We start from the raw sequence: 20292 nt of genomic DNA, 5'->3' as shown, positions 1-20292 counted from the left end.
TTTTTTTTCACATGTTCATATGAATGTCTATTATTTGTTGATGGTGATTGCATGAATTGTTTGATGCTGGAATTTTGATTGTGAACTGGTGTTTGAACATATATGCAAAATGTACTATGCTTCATTCAATTGATTGTGAAATGCTCATTAATTGTCCAATTGCCATGAAATTTGACATGCTTGTTCTCTACATGTTGCATGATTTTTGAGCTTTTGTTTGGCATTTTTATCATTTTCCATCTCTATTTTAGACACATGAATACATGGTGTGACAATGTGTGTCACATATTTTGATGTTGATCTTGTTCATTTTCATTGACATGCCAATTGAGCTCCTCTGATTCTAAATTTTTGCATGATGATTGTGTTTAACATGTTGAGCTCACATAAAAAATTTCATGATTATTGGATTCATTTCTGTTTTAATATGAAATTTCTATTCTTGATATCCAATTGTTGATCACATTGTGTGTTATTGCCTTATCTTGTTCATTTGAAGCCCTTGCTTATTGATTTGGATTTGATCCTTTTTAGGACATGTTCTTACTTGATTAAATATGCTTCATGTAGAATATCAACTTTTGTTTTGACTTTTTGCTTTGCCTTTGACCCTAGTCTTTGTACTAGTAGTTCGTACTCACCAATTGTGTTTGATGTTTCAGGTGTTTAGCACTAATGATTGGTTTGGCCTCATTTCTTGAGATGCCAATTACTTTGGTCACTAACCCTTGCTGTTTTGTAGGTTATTTGAAATGATGAAACAATTTGAGTTGCTTGCACTTTATGCCTTGCTTGGTGTAACACTGTTGATTGGTTTTGTCTGTTTTCTGTTTGTTTGTCTGAGTTACTAATTGACTAGCCTTTTGTACAGGTACATTAGTCGCTTCTAGCTTGCTTTTGCTTTGCTTTGGAGTGTGGTTAGTACACCACTGAGGTAGTTTAGCCTTCTAACTCCATGTAGTCTGGAAGCCCTGTCGCTGTTTTCGCAGGCGTTTGGCTGAAGTCCTCCTTAAGAGGCAATGACTGTGTTTGTTTACATTTGTGTTGTTACTTGTTAAAGTCCTCCTAAGTGAAGAGGCAATTGACAGATAGAAGGGACTAGTAGCCAGTCCCCTGTTAATCGTTGAGTCGTCCATTATGCTCGCACTACGTGCTAATGCTCTTGGACATGTCCCCCAGATCTTGTACAGTGTCAATCAAGTGGAGCAGGGTCCCTCATTCTGGATCCCCATGCTTTCATTGATTCAAGCTCACCCAGGCCCGGGTTAAGAGCTATAAGGTCCAACCCTCATTACCTTTCATCTGCTCACCCTGACGGTCAATGTCAGTGGTTAAGAGCTTCATCATACCCTTCCAGTGTTGGCTTGTTTGTCGAGGTTGATATGACCCCTTGACTAAAGCCCAACCTTGTATGAGCCGCTTGTTTACATATAGAGTGTGATGATTGCTTGTGTGTTTGCTTTTCATACCTGTTGATTTGCTGTTTGATTGACTTGCTGCCTGTGCGAGTTAGGTTCTGTTTAGATACCTCAACCTAGGGCTATTGTGGATTACATGACAACTATTAGGCTCGAGTCAATCTCCCTTTTAGTTTGTTATTCCCCGGTCTCTGGTTAGGAGATAGTTTCTCCCCTGTTAAGGGGAACTAAGTCGCCCTGATCCTCATACCAAATGAGGTACGTAGGCCGAAGATCGTGCGAGATCTCTCCGGGCACCCTTTTTTTTCTGTGTGTGTTTTGCTTGACAGCTATTAGGTCCGAGTTCCCGACTCGCTTTTAGTCTGTGTGTTCAACCTCTTTGTTTCTTTTGACGTCTCAGCGTCTTCTTGGTGTTTGCGTGACAGCTATTAGGCTCGAGTTCCAGACTCCCTTTTAGTTTGTCAGTTGGAGAACCTTTGGTATTCGCTGGTTAGCGATTGTTTATTTGTTTGGAGTCGGATGTAAGCCCAGCTATTGGCATTCCGTTTCCTTGTTTGCCTTTGTTTTGTGGAGTCGGATATAAGTCTAGCCATTGGCATTCCGTTTCCTTGTTGAGTTTGTTTCTTTTGGACGTCTCAGCGTCTTTGTGTTGTGTTTTGTTTCGGCGTGCGTTAGCCGAACTACGGTAGCTCTGATTCTCATTCCAGATGAGATACGTAGGCATAGGATGTGATGTCCTAGCGAGCCCGTTCCCCATTTCCCCGAACTATGTTGACTCTGATGTTTGTTTCTGACAAACTACGTAGGCCCAGGATGCGACATCCTGCCGAGTCTCCTTCCTCCATCTTCTTTCATCTGTTTTCTTATTCTAGTGTGCGTGCATTCTTTGAGCAGTTATTCAGCAACCTTTTCCTATCCTGTTGAGCGTGGATCCCGTCGAGTACGACGGACGTGAGGGGTGCTAATACCTTCCCCTTGCGTAACCGACTCCCGTACCTTGCAATCTCTAGTCGTAAGACCATTCCTTTCCCTTTTTCAGGTTTACTTCGAGCGTTTCCTTTCCCTCCTTTGGGATAAATAACGCACGGTGGCGGCTCTGTGTCTTTTCCCGCCGGTTGTTTTTCGCGATGCGACAATGTGGAGCTTCATTGCATGGGCTTGCATGATCATGCACAAGGCCCAAAAACAATGCCAAATGAATTCTGAGCATCAGCCAAATGAAATTGGACGTGTGACTTGCAAGGTAACTGCTCATGTACCAAGATTTCAAGTGAATTCCTCATTTGTACCTAAACATTCATCTCTTCGAAAGTCCCAATTAAAAAAATCCAAAAATGATCATGTGAGTAATGGTTGGAAAGGTCTTGATGTAAGGAACAATTGTTATGTTGGGCAAAAATCCATTTGAAGTGTGGAAATTTATGAAATATGAGTTTAAAGTGTAAGGTGCATGACATGTCAAGGCAAGGTTTCTAAATTTGGCCAATTTTCAAGCCCCTCTGTTTGGATGATGCAAGCTTCAAGTGAAAAATCTTCCAACATCAAATTTGTAGATATTTTCAAGAAAATCAAAATGGACTTAAAATTTGCATCATTTGGATTTTTTATGAAAGAGTTATGAGCACTTGAAGTTGGACTTTTTTGACTTTCAATGCATTTGGTCAAAAAGGACCTATAATGTCTTGCATTATCACATGTATTTACTTTGAGATTTTGAAATTTTGTTCAACATAACCTTTGAAGTAGACATCTTAAGCTTTCCAATGCATTTGATCCCACCTCAAAATCATAAAAAATGAATGAGTTATGTCCTTGGGAAGTTGACCTAAAATTAGGGTTTCAGTCAAAATGACCTATAATGTTTTGGAATGGATGATGACCTTCCAAGCTTCAAATCAAATTTTTATGAACATGAAAGTTGTTCATATTGTCCTTAAGAGTATTTTTTTGCTTTTGGAATCATCTCCATTTGACCAACACATCAAAAGTTAGGTCTTAGTGCATTTCAAAATAGTCAGATGAATTGACTGATCAACTTCTCAAGTCGACAACCCATATCTTGATGAATTGATGATTGAGGACACTCAAATAAGTTTAAATATGCATGAAATGAAGAGTTAAATAACTTCCCTTGATTATTTTTTGACCATGGGCTGAGGTTGCTTCATGAGCAAGGCATTATGATGCACAGATGAATTAGGGTTTCTCTGGGGAACAAACCTCAAGCCCCTTTGTCTTAATTTGATCAAAATGATGGATTGAGATGCTAGGGAGGCATATTTGATGGATGAGAGCTTTGGGAACCATTACCATGCTTGCTTTCATCTTCTTTTGGCCATGTCATTGCACAAAAGATCCCCTAGAAGCTTTTGACCTTGTGATTGCTCAAGCTACAAACAAAAGATGTTAGTGACATATTTTGGTGCTTTTGGTTAGTAAACAAAATAAGAAAAGCAATGATATACAATTTAAGCATGCTTGGTGATTTCAAACCACTCACAAGGAGTCCCACCCCAAAGGCAAGGGGAACCAAGTTCCTTAAAGATCCTTAAGGCAATGCAAATGCAATGGTATGATACCATGAGGGATCTTAGGGCCAAAATTGGGGTCTTACAATACATACATTGTTATTGATCAGCCTCAGATAAGTATTTCTTCTACCCAAGCTTACTTACGATTGCTTAACATAGTGCTAAATTGTCCCAACATAATTGACTAATCATTAACTCCTAACATTAATCCATTGCTCTTTACATTATTGTCATTTATTTCTTGCCATTTAATTGAAGTCATTTAATTTTATATCATTTACTTAATGAAATTATATTTTATGTCTCATTAATCATCATATAATTCCATACTCCATCCATCTATATTCCTCGAATGCTCTTATCTTATTTGACTGTTGACTTGTTAAAATTTAATGAATCAAAACTTGATAAAGTAACTTGGACCTAATCCTAATCATATGCATGATCTAGAGTATTGAAGACCTTTTGGACTTTGGACTTTGGACTTTAACTTAGGATTTAGGCCCTTTTGCTTAAATTGGAGTGACAGTGGCCCTGAGACCTTATGGAGACTCTGACTTGCCCTTGTCTCTATTGAGCTTTCAATTTCTTTCATCTACTTTATGCCTCTTGCATTCATATGCTTAAATTTAGCACAGTCTTACCCACACATGGCTTTCTCTTGGGCTATCTTACGATGAGATATAGGTCAGTACACTTTGCACCCACATGGCTTTCTCTTGGGCTACCTAACAATGAGACCCTATGATAGTTCTGTACGATCATGCATCCTTATTTGTTTATCAATTCTTTCCTTTGATTTGGTTTGACCCAATTCACATTAGTTTCTCAGTTTTGACACCACTTTTATTTCTGTTCTCGGTTTTGACACCACTTTTATCTTTTTGTTCTTGGTTATGACACCACAACCTAGGGACATACCTACATGGTTAACCCCTCTCTTGGTTTTGACACCACTTCTATCTTTATGTTCTTGGTTATGACACCACAATTCAGGGACACACCTTCATGGTTAACCCCCTTCTTGGTTTTGACAACACTTTTATATTTTTGTTCTTGGTTATGACACCATAATTTAGGGACACACCTACATGGTTGACCCTATCTCTTGGTTTTGACACCACCTTTACATTTCTACTCTTGGTTTTGACACCACCTTTACATTTCTTCTCTTGGTTTTAATACCACCTTTATATTTCTGCTCTTGGTTTTGACACCACCTTTACATTTCTGCTCTTGGTTCTAACACCACCTTTACATTTCTGCTCTTGGTTTTGACACCACCTTTACATTTATGCTCTTGGTTATGACACCACCTTCTTTTGGGGACACGCCTCTTTGGTTTTTTCTTAGTTTGGACACCATTTTTACCCTTTGCTTTCCGGTTTAAACACCACCCTCAATCATACCTTTTTCTCAATCTTTATCCTCCGAACTACGGAGCTCTGACTTCCTTTTTGCATTATAAGGATATGTAGGCACGAGGATGCGAATCCTTGGCGAGGACCTTATTTTCTTTTCTTTGTCCTCCCCAATTCCACGAACTATGAGGCTCTGACTTACTCATTGCACTATGAGAATACGTAGGTATGAGGGCCATAATCCTCTTCGAGTCCTACCTTTTCTTAAACCCCTTTCTTTTCTGTAGGTACATGAAGATTATAAAATACATCCAAGCAAGAACATTCAAAATGGTTCCCACGAAGTACCAAGGATGTAAGGGATGGTAATATCTTCCCCTTGCATAACTGATTCCCTTACTCGTTTCATGGTTTCTTTTCCCTTGGGTTTTATTGATATTTTCCCTTCCCTATTTTGGGATAAATAAAGTTCAATGGGGACTTTTTTGTACATTCTGTAAGACCCCAATTTTGACCCTAAGATCCCCCATGCTATCTCATCATTTGCATTGGCTTTGGGATCACACCTTGATTATACTTACCCCTCATTCATTGAGGTTTATATTAGGAGATATTACCAAGCATATTTGATTGTATAATACTTTTTTTACTAACCAAAATACCAAAATATGTCTATATATGTCTTTGTGTCTTTTGTAGGGAGCGTATATGTCCACCTATGCCTCATCAAGCTCACGACTAGGGTTTGAGAACCTCAATGCAAATAGATCAATACAAAAATGGTTAAGATTGGTTCTAGACATCATATATGGATCCCCATGTTACTTATTTATCATTTTGATCAAGAGTTCATCAAGAGTTTGAAGCTTGTTTGCCTTGGAAGCCCTAATTCATGTGGATATCTTGTGTGACTTCCTTAACAAGTTTCTTCAACAATTGGTCAAAGACATCAAGGGATAATTCATGTTACAAAATCCTATGCATATTATCCTCCATGAGTCCCAAAGATCAAGATAACTTCAAGTTTGCAAGTTGGTTCAAAGAAGTTGACCAGAGAAGGTCAAATAGTCAAAACTAGGGTTCCCTAGACCCTATCTCCTACAATTTTTGTCATATTAAAATGATTATAAGATAAAAGTTACTCCTTATGACATTACAAACAACTTTCATGTTGGCATTAAGATCTAGTTTTTCTTATTAAGTCATTTTTTATGGTGAAAGATTATAAATCATTTTGTATGTGCCCTAGTTAGGAGGTCAACTTCCAAGGACCATAACATGCTCATTTTTTATGAGATAAAGGCCATCAAAGTTTCATGATCAAATTCAAGATATCTTCTCCAACTTTTATTCTTTTAGAAACTTGAAATTCAACTTGCAATTGCATGTGCCAAGAGGAAACATTATAGGTCATTTTGGGCCATCACCATTGAACAAGCAATTTTCCTCAAATTCTAAAATGCATAACTCCCTCATGCCAAATCCAAACGATGTAAAATTTGTGACCAAATTTAATAGGTATGAAAGAGCTACTACTTTTGTGGAGAAACCATTTTTATTTGGATATCATAAAAAAGGTTATTCAAGGTGGAAGAAGTGGTCATTTGACTTGGTACTTAGAAAAATTTCAATTATGTTTGATTTCTCAAACTTCCACCTCAAAAATCATTATGATCTAAGCTCCAAATGGAAAAGTGTTCGACATAAAATTTGTTCCCCTTGATGTCACCTTTCCAAAAAGTCATGGATCACCTCATTTGGACAAAGATTGAGGGACTTGTGTATGTTTCCTTTCATAGGTTTATTTTGGCAAGATTTGAATTCAAATGACCATTCCCTATTGCATGCTTACATGTTAATGTTTCAGTACTCATTGTGCATAAATTTGAGCAAGATCATATCATGAATTTGGCCCAAATCAATGCCCACGCATCCATGCACCAAAGTTTCTAAATTTGGCAAAATTTCAAAGTGTGTGAAAAGCAACTTGCTATGCTATATATACATGTCCATTGTGATTAGAATAGGGATCCCTGCTTGCCCAAGCTTCAAAGCATTGATTGCTTAGCCTCCATTAAAGGATAAACTTGAAGATTTCATTTCAAATCGAGTTTCAATTCTCCTTATGTTTTGAGATTGAAACTCCAAGAATCCAAGCCTCTCTTTGATCCATTTCACTTCCTACAAGCTTCTAAAGTCGAGCCAAGGCAAATTGGAAGAAAGGTCAAGCCAAATTCAAGCTACCCGAAGGTAATTTTTCAGAAACTTTGAGCCTTCGATTATCCCTCAATTCTTCACCATTCTCTTTGATTTTTGGTTGGCTGAAGTCCTACCAATGTAGGAAACAAGATTGATTTGCTTTGAGGTCAAATCAAAGCAACTTAGATAATGAACCTCAAATTTAAAATCCATGTATCTTTCAATATACTTGGAATTGGATGAAATGGAGGTCAGATTCGAGCTCCCGAGCATTTTTCCTTTAAAACCATGTCCTTACTTTTCATTCTGGTGATGGTTTGTGGTGGACTAGTCTGGCGAGGTCCACCGGAGAAGATGATGAGAGCTAGGGCTCCGGTGGTTTGTTGCCACCTTCCAAACCATTTGATCTCTTTAAAATGTTTTAATTTTGTCCCTTGGTTCTTATTACCATTAGTGTGGCGCATTGACTCAGGTGTTTGGTGGAACGCGCACGCGCTTGGCCATCAGATCTGCCACCTCAATTAATGAGGGAGATCTGATGGTCCTTGTTTTTTATCATTTATTTTAATTTCTGATTTTATTTTTAAATAGTCTTATTTTGTTTAATTCATAATAAATCCATTTTTAAATCCAAAAAATATGGGACTTTAACCAAAAATCTTTAAATATTTTCCTCTTCCATATTTTGAATTAAAATCATTTTTGGATTAATTTTGGTGTTTTTCATGAATTAAATATTTTTGTGTTTAATTTTAGTTATTTTAAAATACTTCTGACTTTCTAAAAATTGTGAAATTTTTCATCTAAGGTTCTTTGACCTTGTTTGTCCTCGGATAAATCCCTTGGCCATTTATTTGATATTTTGAAGGGATTTGAGGTTTTGTCCAAATTAAAATGCATTTTAATTCATTTTAAATGCGATTGTTAATTGATTAAATGCTTCAAAATAATGTTGAGCCATTTTTATGGTCTTGTGATGTTTGACTTTCTGTTTGGGCCTTGGTCATGATTGATTTGAATTTTGTTTGATCAAAACCATTGGATTTAGGGGGTTGATGAAATGTACATTTCATCTCCCAAAATGAATGGATGGTATTGATCAAATGAAATTCCTCTCATCATCAATTTGTGTTTCTATTTCCCATTTCCTCTTCATCTTCATCCTTATTCTTCCTTATTCCCTCATTGACCAATGAAATGTCTAATGTCTAAATGCTAATTGATTCATCAATAACCTTATGTTAGATGAATCAATACAAGCCTGACGGAGATAGGTGCATCCCATTTTTTTCTTTTAGTGTGTGGTGTGTTTTAGGTGTTTGGTTGTTTTTATCAAATCTCTAACATGCATTAACACCTATATTTTATTGCCCGACCTCAGATAGTTCTGACTTTTACATAAGTCCAATTACGATTGCTTAACGTAGAGCTAAATTTGATCAAGAAGGCATAGAATTCTAGTAAGTGAGATTGTAAGTCTCCCATTCTTCATGGCATTGTGTGGTAACTTGACCTTTTTTCCTTTCATGAGAGCTAATGGCATACTTGTTGAATTATCCAAGTTGGAGCCCTTCTCATGGAAGATGTCTTGGTTTAAGGATTCATGCTTGTGAATGAATGGTTGAGTGTTCTCCAAAGAATGACTTAATAAATTAAAACTCCTCACTAAAATTTGACTAACCATTGACTAACTCTTGTTCATTATGCTTTTTGTAAGACCCCAATTTTGACCCTAAGATCCCTCATGCTTTCTCATCATATGCATTGGTATTGGGATCACAGCTTGGCATCCTCCTTACTCCTCATTCATTGGGTTTGTATTGGGAGAGATCACCAAGCACTATTTGATTGTACCATAATTTGTATCTTTATCATTTACTAACCAAAATACCAAAAATATGTCTTTGTATTTGTCTAACTCTTTTGTAGGTAGTGCACATGCTCACCTTTGATTCATCAAGCTCATATCTAGGGTTTAAGATCCTCAATGCAAGTAGCTCAATCAAGAAGTGGTCTACTATGGCTCTAGGAATCATATATGAATCCCCATGAGCTTCACATATTAGTTTGATCAAAGTAATCATCAAGAGTTTGGAGATGGTTCGCCTTAGAAACCCTAATTCATCTGGGTATCTTGGGTAACTTCTTCAACAAGCTTCTTCAACAATTGATCAAATAATTCAAGGGATACTTCAAAATTAATCATCTTATGCATATATGATCTCCCATGAGTCCCAAAGGTCAAGATAATTGCAAGTTAGCAAGTTGGTTGATGGTGGTTGACCAGAGGAATTCATCTAATTAAAACTGGGTTCCCTAGACCCTATCTCCTATAATTGTTTTGTCATATGAAAATGATTCCAAGATAAAAGTTACTCTAAGTGACATTCCAAACAACTTTCATGTTAATGTCTAGATCTATTTTTGCATGGAAAGTCATTTTCTTATGGTGAAAGATTATAGGTCATTTTGTCTAAACCCTAATTTGGAGGTCAACTTACCAAGACCATAACTTGCTCAAGTTTTATGAGATGAAAGATTTCCAAGTTACGCAATCAAATTCAAGATTTCTACTTCAACTTTGAGTTTTGGAGGAAGAGAAAATTCAACTTTTATGTGCATGTGATATGAGGATACATTATAGGTCATTTTTGACCAATGCCATTGAACAAGTGATTTTCATCAACTTCAAAAATGCATTGCTCCTTCATATTAACTCCAAATGATGTCAAATTTGTGACCATTTTGAAGTACATTGAGAGAGATACAACTATGATAAAGGTAATTTTCTCATTTGAAGCTCACATAAAAAGTTAGCCAAGGTGGAATAAGTGAACATATGGCTTGACACTTAGAAATATTTTTGACATGTTTGATTTTCCCAACTTCCACCTCAAAATTCATCATGATCCAAGATTCAAATGAAAAAGTGTTCAACATGAAAGTTGTTCCTCTTGATCTAACCTTTCCAAAAAGTCCAATTTCATCCATTTTGGACAATATTTAAATGGGTTGCACATGGCTTGAACATGAATGATCATTTGGCACAAATTGAACTTAAACATTCCATACACTAGTGCATAACATTCCAATGTGATTTCAACAAGGCTTGTACTCAATTATGGATCAAAATAAGTGATTACATGGGCATGTTACATGCACATGCACCCATGCAATGTACATTGCTATTTTTGGATTCCATTTCAAGTGTGAAAATATCAATTGGTTTGGCTATAAATAGATCCCTCTATGCTCATAGACAAGGACCTTGCGCGCCAATTTTGAATCCATACCTTCAAACCTTCTCATTTCAAAGGATAACCTTGATAATTTCCATTGGAAATTGAGTTTGAATCTCACTGTTTTGAGATTCGAAACTCCAAGAGTCCTGAGCTTTTGATCCATTCATTTCTATTCCTTCAAGTGTCCTAAACAAGATCAAGAGCAAGCAAGAGCAAGATCAATCAAGCACAGACCTGCGTTGAAGGTATTTTCCAGAATTTTTCATCTCTTCGATTCTCACTCAATTCTCCATAATTCTCTTGGATCTTTGGTTGTCTGAAGTCCTACCAATGTCGGCAACAATATTGAGTTGCTTGGAGGTAAAATCAATGCAACTCAGATCGTGCACCTCAAATTTCAACTCCTTGTATCTCTCAATATACTTGGAGTTAGGATAAATTGAGGTCAGTTTCGAGCTCGAAGGCATTTTTACTTTAAATTCATGTCCTTATTTTTAATTTTGGTGATGGTTGTGGATGAAGTAGTCCGGTGAAGCTCACCGGAGTTGGCGATCGGAGCTTTGGCTCCGGTGGTGAGTTGGCATTCATCTGAGCCACTTGATCCATTTGAAATGATCTAATCTCGCGCATTGAAACTGATTACCACTTATGTTACGCTTTCACTCGTGACTATTGTGGAATGTGCGCTAGCAGCCACTTGATCTGCCACCTCAATTAATGAGGGAGATCAAGTGGTCCACGTTTTTTTTAATTTTCTGATTTTCATTTTATTTGGTTTATTTTCATTAATTCATATTACTTTTAATATTTATCCAAAAAATATGAGACTTTCACCAAAAAAATTTAAATAAATTCCTCTTTCATTTTCTGAATTAAAATTATTTTTTGGATCATTATTAATAATTTTCATGATTTAATTAATTTTGTGAATATTTTTAATTGTTTAAAAAAACTTTTAAGTTTCCAAAAATTATGAAATTTTTTCTCCAAGGTCCTTTGACCTTGTTTGACCTATGATAAATCTCATGGCTATTTATTTGATGTTTTGATGAGGTTTTAGGATTTTGGCAAACCATAATTTAATTTAATGCATTATTTAATTGATTTTAATTGTTTAATTGCAAAATAAATTGTGTTGAGCTTCTAATCTTGGCTTGGTGAGTTTGACTTGTGTTGTTGGGCCTTGGTCAAGGTTGAGTTGACTTTGTTGAGTTAAAATCATTGGATTTAGGAGATTGATGAAATATACCTTTCATCTCCGAAAATGAATGGATGATTTTAATTTGATAAAAGTCCTCCTTTGACCAATTTGTGTTGATTCCATTCTCCCTCCCTCTTCATCTCAATCCCCTTCTCTATTCATTCATATCATGGACCTATGATATATCTATATCCTAAGGCTAGTTGATTGCAAAATCAACATAAGTGTGGATGAGATTAGGTTCACCTCTTTTGCACATTCTTTTTGTGTGTGGTATGTTTTAGGAGCATAGTCCATTATATTATGTCTCTAACATGCATTAACACCAAAATTTCTATTGCCCAACCTCAAATAGTTGTGACTTCTACATAAGTCCAATTATGATTGCTTAACATATCGCTAAATGTGTGACACAAAAGGCATAGCATTCTAGTAAGTGAGATTGTAAGTCTTCAATCTTTCATGGTATTGTGTGGAAACTTGGCATTTTTTCCTTCCTTTGGAAGATGTCTTGGTTCAAGGATTCATGCTTGTGAATAGTGGGTTGAGTATTCTCCAAATAATGACTTAAACAAAACAAAAGCAAAAGCAATACTAACTTCTAATCAACTAACAAATAACATTTAATTTCAAGTCATTTACTTTTATGCACTTTAATTTTGAGATCTTATTCATTTTGTTTTTTCTAGGTTTTATGGTATGACTAGGTTTTACCAAAATTGCTGCCAACACATAGAATTGCTGCCAACACATAGAACCAACACACCATTTAACTTGTTTACTTTAATGTCATTCTCACTTTGCTCATTTGAGCCATATCTTGTGATTATTCTGTGATTGTATATGTTGGTTCTATGTGTTGGCAGCAATTTTGGTAAAACCTAGAGTGCTCACAAGTTGTCACATGTGTTGTCTTGACAAAAGATAACTTGTACCTGCAAGATATTTAAAATGACATTATGCAGGATTTTACTGTGATGTCGGACCTGATGTCATGACATTTGTATACAGAACATTCAGTCTGAGTGTTATGTATTATGTGATTGTGTTTTTAATGCAAATCTATGTATGATTGGTGAGATGATTTAAACGCGCATTCAATCATTAATTACAACCAGATTTACTTATTTTCCAAAAAGATCTAATCAGCTGTCATGAGAAGATTTGAATGGAAAATAGTTCTAGGGTTTTATGATGTCCAAGCCCAGCCAAATGCTTCTAGAAAAGGACATGGAAAACCTGATTTTATACACAATAAATAACGAATGAAATATTAAGAGAGAATAAGGGTTTTAGTCATGTATGGTCGTGTGAATTGTAAGTCATTCAATTCATCCATAGATGATTGAATTGGTCTGATTTTTGAGTTGTAATTTGTCACTCTAAGCTTTTAAGCATGAGTGTGTGTTTACTTGATTGAAGCTTTTAAGTAAGATCAAGTATGTGTCTTGGAAGAGTGTCTTCTTTTCATTGTAATTCTTGTTTTATATCACTGCTGTGATTGAGGGGGAGTGAGTAGGGTCTCATATCTAAGAGTTCTTAGGTAGAAGTCACACGAGTAGAGATTAGGTGAAAAGACTGTAACTTGAAGTTGTTTACTGAGAGTCTTTGAACTGATTCTATTTTGTGGATTTCCTTCCTGGCTTGGTAGCCCCCAGACGTAGGTGAGTTTGCACCGAACTAGGCTAACAATTTCTTGTGTCTCTTGCATTACTGTTCTTTATCTTTTATCCTGTTTGTATTGTTCAGATATTAGTGTCGTGACATTACCTTCGACATCTCATATCTGATACTAGAATTTCAATTAGTATCAGAGCAGGCATCCTGCTCTTGTTCTGGGTGAGATCTAGGGACGTTACTTTCTGGTACTATGGAGAGAGATGGAGGATCTATTCACATACCAACTATTCTGGATGGATCCAACTATGACTACTGGAAACCTCGAATGGTAGCTTTCCTAAAATCTCTGGATAATAAGGATTGGAAGGTTGTTTTAACAGGCTGGGAACATCCAGTAATTACTAAGGATGGAGAAGCTACTACTGATAAGAAGGCTGAAGAACAATGGACCAAGGAGGAGGAGGATTTAGCCCTTGGGAACTCTAAAGCATTGAATGCTATATTCAATGGAGTGGATAAGAATATCTTCAGATTGGTAAACAACTGTGAGGTGGCTAAAGATGCTTGGGACATTCTCAAAACCACTCATGAAGGCACCAGACTGCAGCTACTCACTACCAAGTTTGAAAATTTAAGGATGAAAGAAGATGAAAATATTCATGAATTTCATATGAATATCCTTGAAATTGCTAATTCCTCAGGATCCCTGGGTGAGAAGATGTCAGATGAAAAATTAGTGAGGAAAATACTCAGGTCACTCCCTAAGAGATTTGCCATGAAAGTGATAGCCATAGAAGAGTCTCAAGACATTTCCAATATGAGAGTTGATGAGCTAATTGGATCCCTCCAAACATTTGAGATGGGAATGTGTGATGGATGTAAGATCTAAGGCTAATTTCAAGAACGTCTCATCTGACATCAGTAAATCCAACAATGCTGGAAGAAGAATAAGGTCAGATGAAAAGCCCAAAGAAGGAAAAGGAGTTCAGTGCCATGAATGTGACAGGTATGGACACATTAGAACTGAATGTGGAACCTACCTCAAGAAACAGAAGAGGAGTCTTGTTGCCACTTGGTCTGATGAAAGTGAAACATAAGAGTCTGCAAATCTTGTGACTGCCTTGCCTGGAAGATATGGTTCTGATGAAGACTCAAGTGATAATGAAGTAACCTTTGAAGAGTTGGCAACTACCTACAGAAAGTTGTGTCACAAAAGTGCAGAAGTGTGTCAACAAGTTGAAAGCCAGAAGAAAGTGATAGCACAGCTGGAGAATGAGAAGGCAGAACATTTGGAAACTATCTCCAAGTTGAAGACTGAAGCAGTATTCTTGAATTCTAAACTAGATGAAATGACCAAGTATGTAAGAATGCTAAACAATGGATCTGACACCTTAGACAAAATTCTCCAGACTGGACAAATAACAGGAGACAAGTCTAGCATTGGGTTCAATGAATCTAAACTTGAGTGCAGCCACACTGGTAGTAAACCAAAGTTCAAACCCAGGTGCAGTCACACTGGTATCAAACCAGAGATGTTACATCATATGTCACAACATCATAAAGGAAGACAACAGAAAGGGAAACATCAAAGATGGAGATGTCATTACTGTGGAAAATTTGGCCACATAAAACCATTCTGCTATAAGCTGTATGGTTATCCTAGTCCCTCTCATCATCAACCTAAACCTAAACATCACAGACCTATCAACAAAAAACAATGGGTTCCTAGGACTGATGTTACAAGTCTGATAGCTCATACTTCCTTCAGAGTTTCAGCCAAAGAAGATTGGTATTTTGATAGTGGGTGCTCCAGACACATGACTGGAAACAAAAACCTGCTAACTGCCCTTCATCCTCATGCCACCAGTTATGTAACCTTTGGTGATGGAGCAAAGGGTGAAATCAAGGGAATTGGTAAGCTCAACTACCCTGGAGTTCCTAATCTTGACAATGTCCTACTTGTTAAGGGACTGACTGCAAACCTAATAAGCATCAGTCAACTGTGTGACCAAGGTCTAAATGTAAACTTCACTAAAACTGAATGTATGATCACTAATAAAGAAAATGAGGTGATCATGAAAGGAGTCAGGTCTAAGGACAACTGCTACATGTGGAGCTCTCAAGAAACTGGTTATTCTTCAATGTGTACTCTAGCTAAAGAAGAAGAAGTGAAGATATGGCATCAAAGATTGGGCCATCTGCATCTTAAAGGTATGAAGAGGATTATATATGTTGAAGTTGTCAGAGGAATTCCCAACTTGAAGATTGATGAAGGAAGAATTTGTGGGGAATATCAAAATGGAAAACAGACAAAGATGTCACACCAGAAGCTTAGACATGACACCACTTCCAGAGTGCTGGAACTCCTCCATATGGATTTGATGGGACCCATGCATGTGGAAAGACTTGGTGGGAAGAAGTATGCTTATGTAGTGGTGGATGACTTCTCTAGATACAACTGGGTCAATTTTATAAGAGAAAAGTCCGATGTATTTGAAATCTTCAAAGATCTTTGTTTAAGACTTCAAAGAGAAAAGGAAAGCCAAGTTATCAAAATCAGAAGTGGTCATGGGAAGGAATTTGAAAATAGCAAATTTGCTGAATTCTGTGCATCAAAAGGAATTAGTCATGAGTTCTCATCTCCCATTACTCCCCAGCAAAATGGTGTGGTAGAAAGGAAAAATAGAACTCTTCAAGAATCAGCCAGAGCTATGGTTCATGCTAAGAAATTGCCCTACCACTTCTGGGCTGAAGCTATGAACACAGCCTGCTATGTTCATAATAGAGTAACCTTGAAGAAAGGGTCTCCTACTACCCTATATGAAGTCTGGAAAGGGAGAAGACCTACAGTCAAATACTTTCATGTGTTTGGTAGTAAATGTTATATTCTGACTGATCGTGAACAAAGAAGGAAGATGGATCCCAAAAGTGATGAAGGAATATTTTTGGGCTACTCAACAAACAGCAGAGCATATAGAGTCTTTAATTCCATAACAAAAGTAATGATGGAATCTATCAATATTATGCTTGATGATCAACAGACTGATGTCATAGACGATGTTGAGACATCTCCAAATGATCCCTCAGCTGATTTCTCAAACAAAAATAATGAGATTGAACCTCCTCAAGCTGAACCTGAAGATGACAAAATCAACAAGGGATCCTCCATCAAAATTTAGAAGGATCATCCCAAAGATCTCATTATAAAAGACCCAAATAAAGGGGTCACAAATAGATCAATGGAAGTGATCTCACATGGCTGCTTTGTGTCCAAGATTGAGCCTAGGAATGTCAAGGAAGCCTTGACTGATGAGTTCTGGATTAATGCCATGCAGGAGGAGTTAGGTCAATTCAAGAGGAATGAAGTATGGGAACTGGTTCCAAGACCTGAAGGAATAAATGTCATAGGTACAAAGTGGGTGTATAAGAATAAATCTGATGAACAAGGAGTGGTTACTAAAAACAAAGCAAGATTAGTAGCTCAAGGATATACTCAAGATGAAGGAGTGGATTTTGATGAAACATTTTCTCCTGTAGCTCGCCTTGAGTCCATTAGACTATTGCTTGGAGTGGCATGTATTCTAAAGTTCAAACTGTTCCAAATGGATGTAAAAAGTGCCTTCTTGAATGGCTACTTAAATGAGGAAGTATATGTTGAACAACCTAAAGGATTCAAAGATCCAAATCTTCCAAAGCATGTGTACAAGTTGAGGAAAGCACTTTATGGTTTGAAACAAGCTCCTAGGGCTTGGTATGAGAGACTCATAGTGTTCCTCACTAACAATGGATACAGGAAAGGAGGTACTGACAAGACCCTATTTATGAAGAATGAAGGAGGAAAACTCATGGTGGCTCAAATATATGTGGATGATATTGTGTTTGGTGGAATTTCAGATCAGATGGTCAAACATTTTGTTAAACAAATGAAGTCTGAATTTGAGATGAGCCTTGTTGGAGAACTAACCTATTTCCTTGGACTACAAGTCAAGCAGATGGAAGATTCTATCTTTCTATCTCAGAGTAAATATGCCAAGAACATTGTTAAGAAGTTTGGCATGGAGAATGCAAGTCATAAAAGGACACCTTCTCCTACACATCTGAAAGTCTCCAAAGATGAAAATGGTGTTAGTGTAGATCAAAGTCTATACAAAAGTATGATAGGAAGTCTGCTATATCTCACAACAAGTAGACCTGACATTGCCTTTGTTGTAGGTGTTTGTGCTAGATATCAAGTTGAACCAAAAGTCAGTTACATAAACCAAGTGAAGAGGATACTGAAATATGTCAATGGCACCAGTGACTATGGGATGTTGTATACTCATGGTTCTGGATCTATGCTGATTGGATACTGTGATGCTGACTAGGCTGGAAGTGCTGATGATAGGAAAAGCACATCAGGAGGATGTTTCTTCTTGGGGAACAACTTGATATCATGGTTTATCAAGAAACAAAATTGTGTGTCCCTATCCACTGTTGATGCTGAATACATAGCAGCTGGGAGTAGTTGTTCTCAACTGGTATGGATGAAACAAATGTTGACTGAATAAAATGTCACACAAGATGTCATGACATTGTACTGTGACAACTTGAGTGCAATAAATATTTCTAAGAATCCTACTCATCACAACAGGACAAAGCACATTGATATTCGTCATCACTTTATTAGAGAACTAGCGGAAGAGAAAATCATAGCCCTAGAGCATGTTACTATTGAAATGCAATTAGCTGACATATTTACAAAGGCTTTGGATGCGAATCAATTTGAATGCTTAAGAGGGAAATTAGGGATTTGTATCCATGAGAATTTATAGCAATTAATTTGGAGTGGAAATGGTAATAAAAATATTGTCTACCCACTTAAAAGAAAGTGCCCCATTTATGGTAAATCATTACCTAGTAATGGAACTACCATTTATAGCATTTCTACACGCAACCTCAGCACAACCACTTCCATTTTCATCAAACTGTATCGACCATCTCTGCTAGGGAAACAAAAATTCTTTCACAAGGTCAACAAGATGTGACAACATCCTTCATCTTCTGGTTCTAAACCTACTCACAAAGCAAGAACACCCACCATGGATTTTCTGGATGAAGATATTTTGGAAGTTATTCCTCTTTCAGTCATCCCAGACGACGCCCCTGGTCCTTCTTCCACTGTAGGAAACACTCAAGGTAACTGTTCTGACAACCCTCCTCCTAAGGATGACATGCATTATACTGATCGTGTCATTAGGAATCTGGTCACAAGGATCCTAAATGAAGGACACTTAGTCAAGGGAGTTTTGACTTCTCTATCTAGAAGGGACCCCTCTCCTGAGGTGGGACCTCACAATGAGAAAGATGATGATTCATCTAGGTCAGAGAAAGATATTATTGCTGAGGGACTATGTTCTTTAGGGAAAACCATGCCTAGTAAGAAATCTGTAGATGCTTCTCAGAAGCATGACTCTGGTAAGAAAGTGATTGAATTGGAAGAAGAAAGCTCAGATGATGAAGATGACACCTTACTTCATCACTTGAAGCCAAGTGTTGCAAACAGAATGAAGACCAGGAAGGGGAGGTCTGTGGTTGAGATGATGACAGCCAGAACTAGTAAGAAGGCTACTGCTGTAGGTCCTTCAAAGTCATGGAGTAAAGTGGAGGTCAAGAAGAGAAAGGTCAGAGAAAGTTCTGATTCAGAGGATGATGTTGAAGACGACGTCCCAGACATCTCTCCTGTCAAAAGGAAAACTGCTAGAAAATCCCCTGCCAAGGTTGCTGTTGTGCATTTGGATAAAATTTCCTTCCATCTGGAAGATGGTGCAGCCAAGTGGAAGTTTGTAATACAAAGGAGAGTTCCTATGGAAAGGGAACTAGGAAAGGATGTTGTGGAAGTTAAGGAGGTTATGGAATTGATCAAGTCTGCTGGTTAAATGAAAAGAGTTAGTGGATTACCCGAATGTTTTGAAGGTCTTGTGAAGGAGTTTGTGGTGAACATCTCGAAGGATATTGCTGACAAGAACAACAAAGAGTTTTGCAAAGTGTTTGTTAGAGGAAGGTGTGTAAGGTTCTCCCCTACTGTGATCAATAAGTTCCTAGGAAGGGGAACAAAAGGTGTTGTTGAATTAGAGGCCACAGACAATGAAGTCTGTAGGACAATCACTGTTGGACAAGTCAAGGAATGGCCAAGCAAAAAGCATCTCTCTATTGGCTAATTAACTATGCTATCTTGCATAAGATAGGGTCATCCAATTGGGTACCAACAAACCACATCTCAACAATCTCTAATGCTCTTGGAAGGATAATATATGCTATTGGAACCAAGATCAACTTTGATTATGGAAGGTTCATGTTTGAACAAATTGTTAGACATGCTTCCACAAATGCAGTGAAGATGCCAATTGCCTTTCCCTCAATTGTTTATGGGATGATTCTAAGCCAGCAACCTGGTATTTTAAGCACAAGTGATATCCCCAGTAGAAGAAAGCCTCCATTGTCAGTTCATTACAAGTTATTTGAAGGCAGTCATGTCAATGACATTGCCATGACATCTGCGATGAAGAAGCCAGCCTCTCAAGGTGGCCTGATTGCTGAATTGAAAGAGACCTGTAAGGAATTGGAGACTGGGATTAGGGTGGCTAAGGCTAGGAAAGAGGCTTTAGAGGTTCTAATTAGTAGCTTGGAGCAAGGAGATATGGATAATGTTGGTGAAGCCAAGGAAACAAATGCCCACACCTC

Source organism: Lathyrus oleraceus, chromosome 6 (genome assembly GCF_024323335.1).
Source record: "Lathyrus oleraceus cultivar Zhongwan6 chromosome 6, CAAS_Psat_ZW6_1.0, whole genome shotgun sequence".
Taxonomy (NCBI): Eukaryota; Viridiplantae; Streptophyta; class Magnoliopsida; order Fabales; family Fabaceae; genus Lathyrus; species Lathyrus oleraceus.
Note: the sequence above shows the minus strand (reverse complement) of the source record.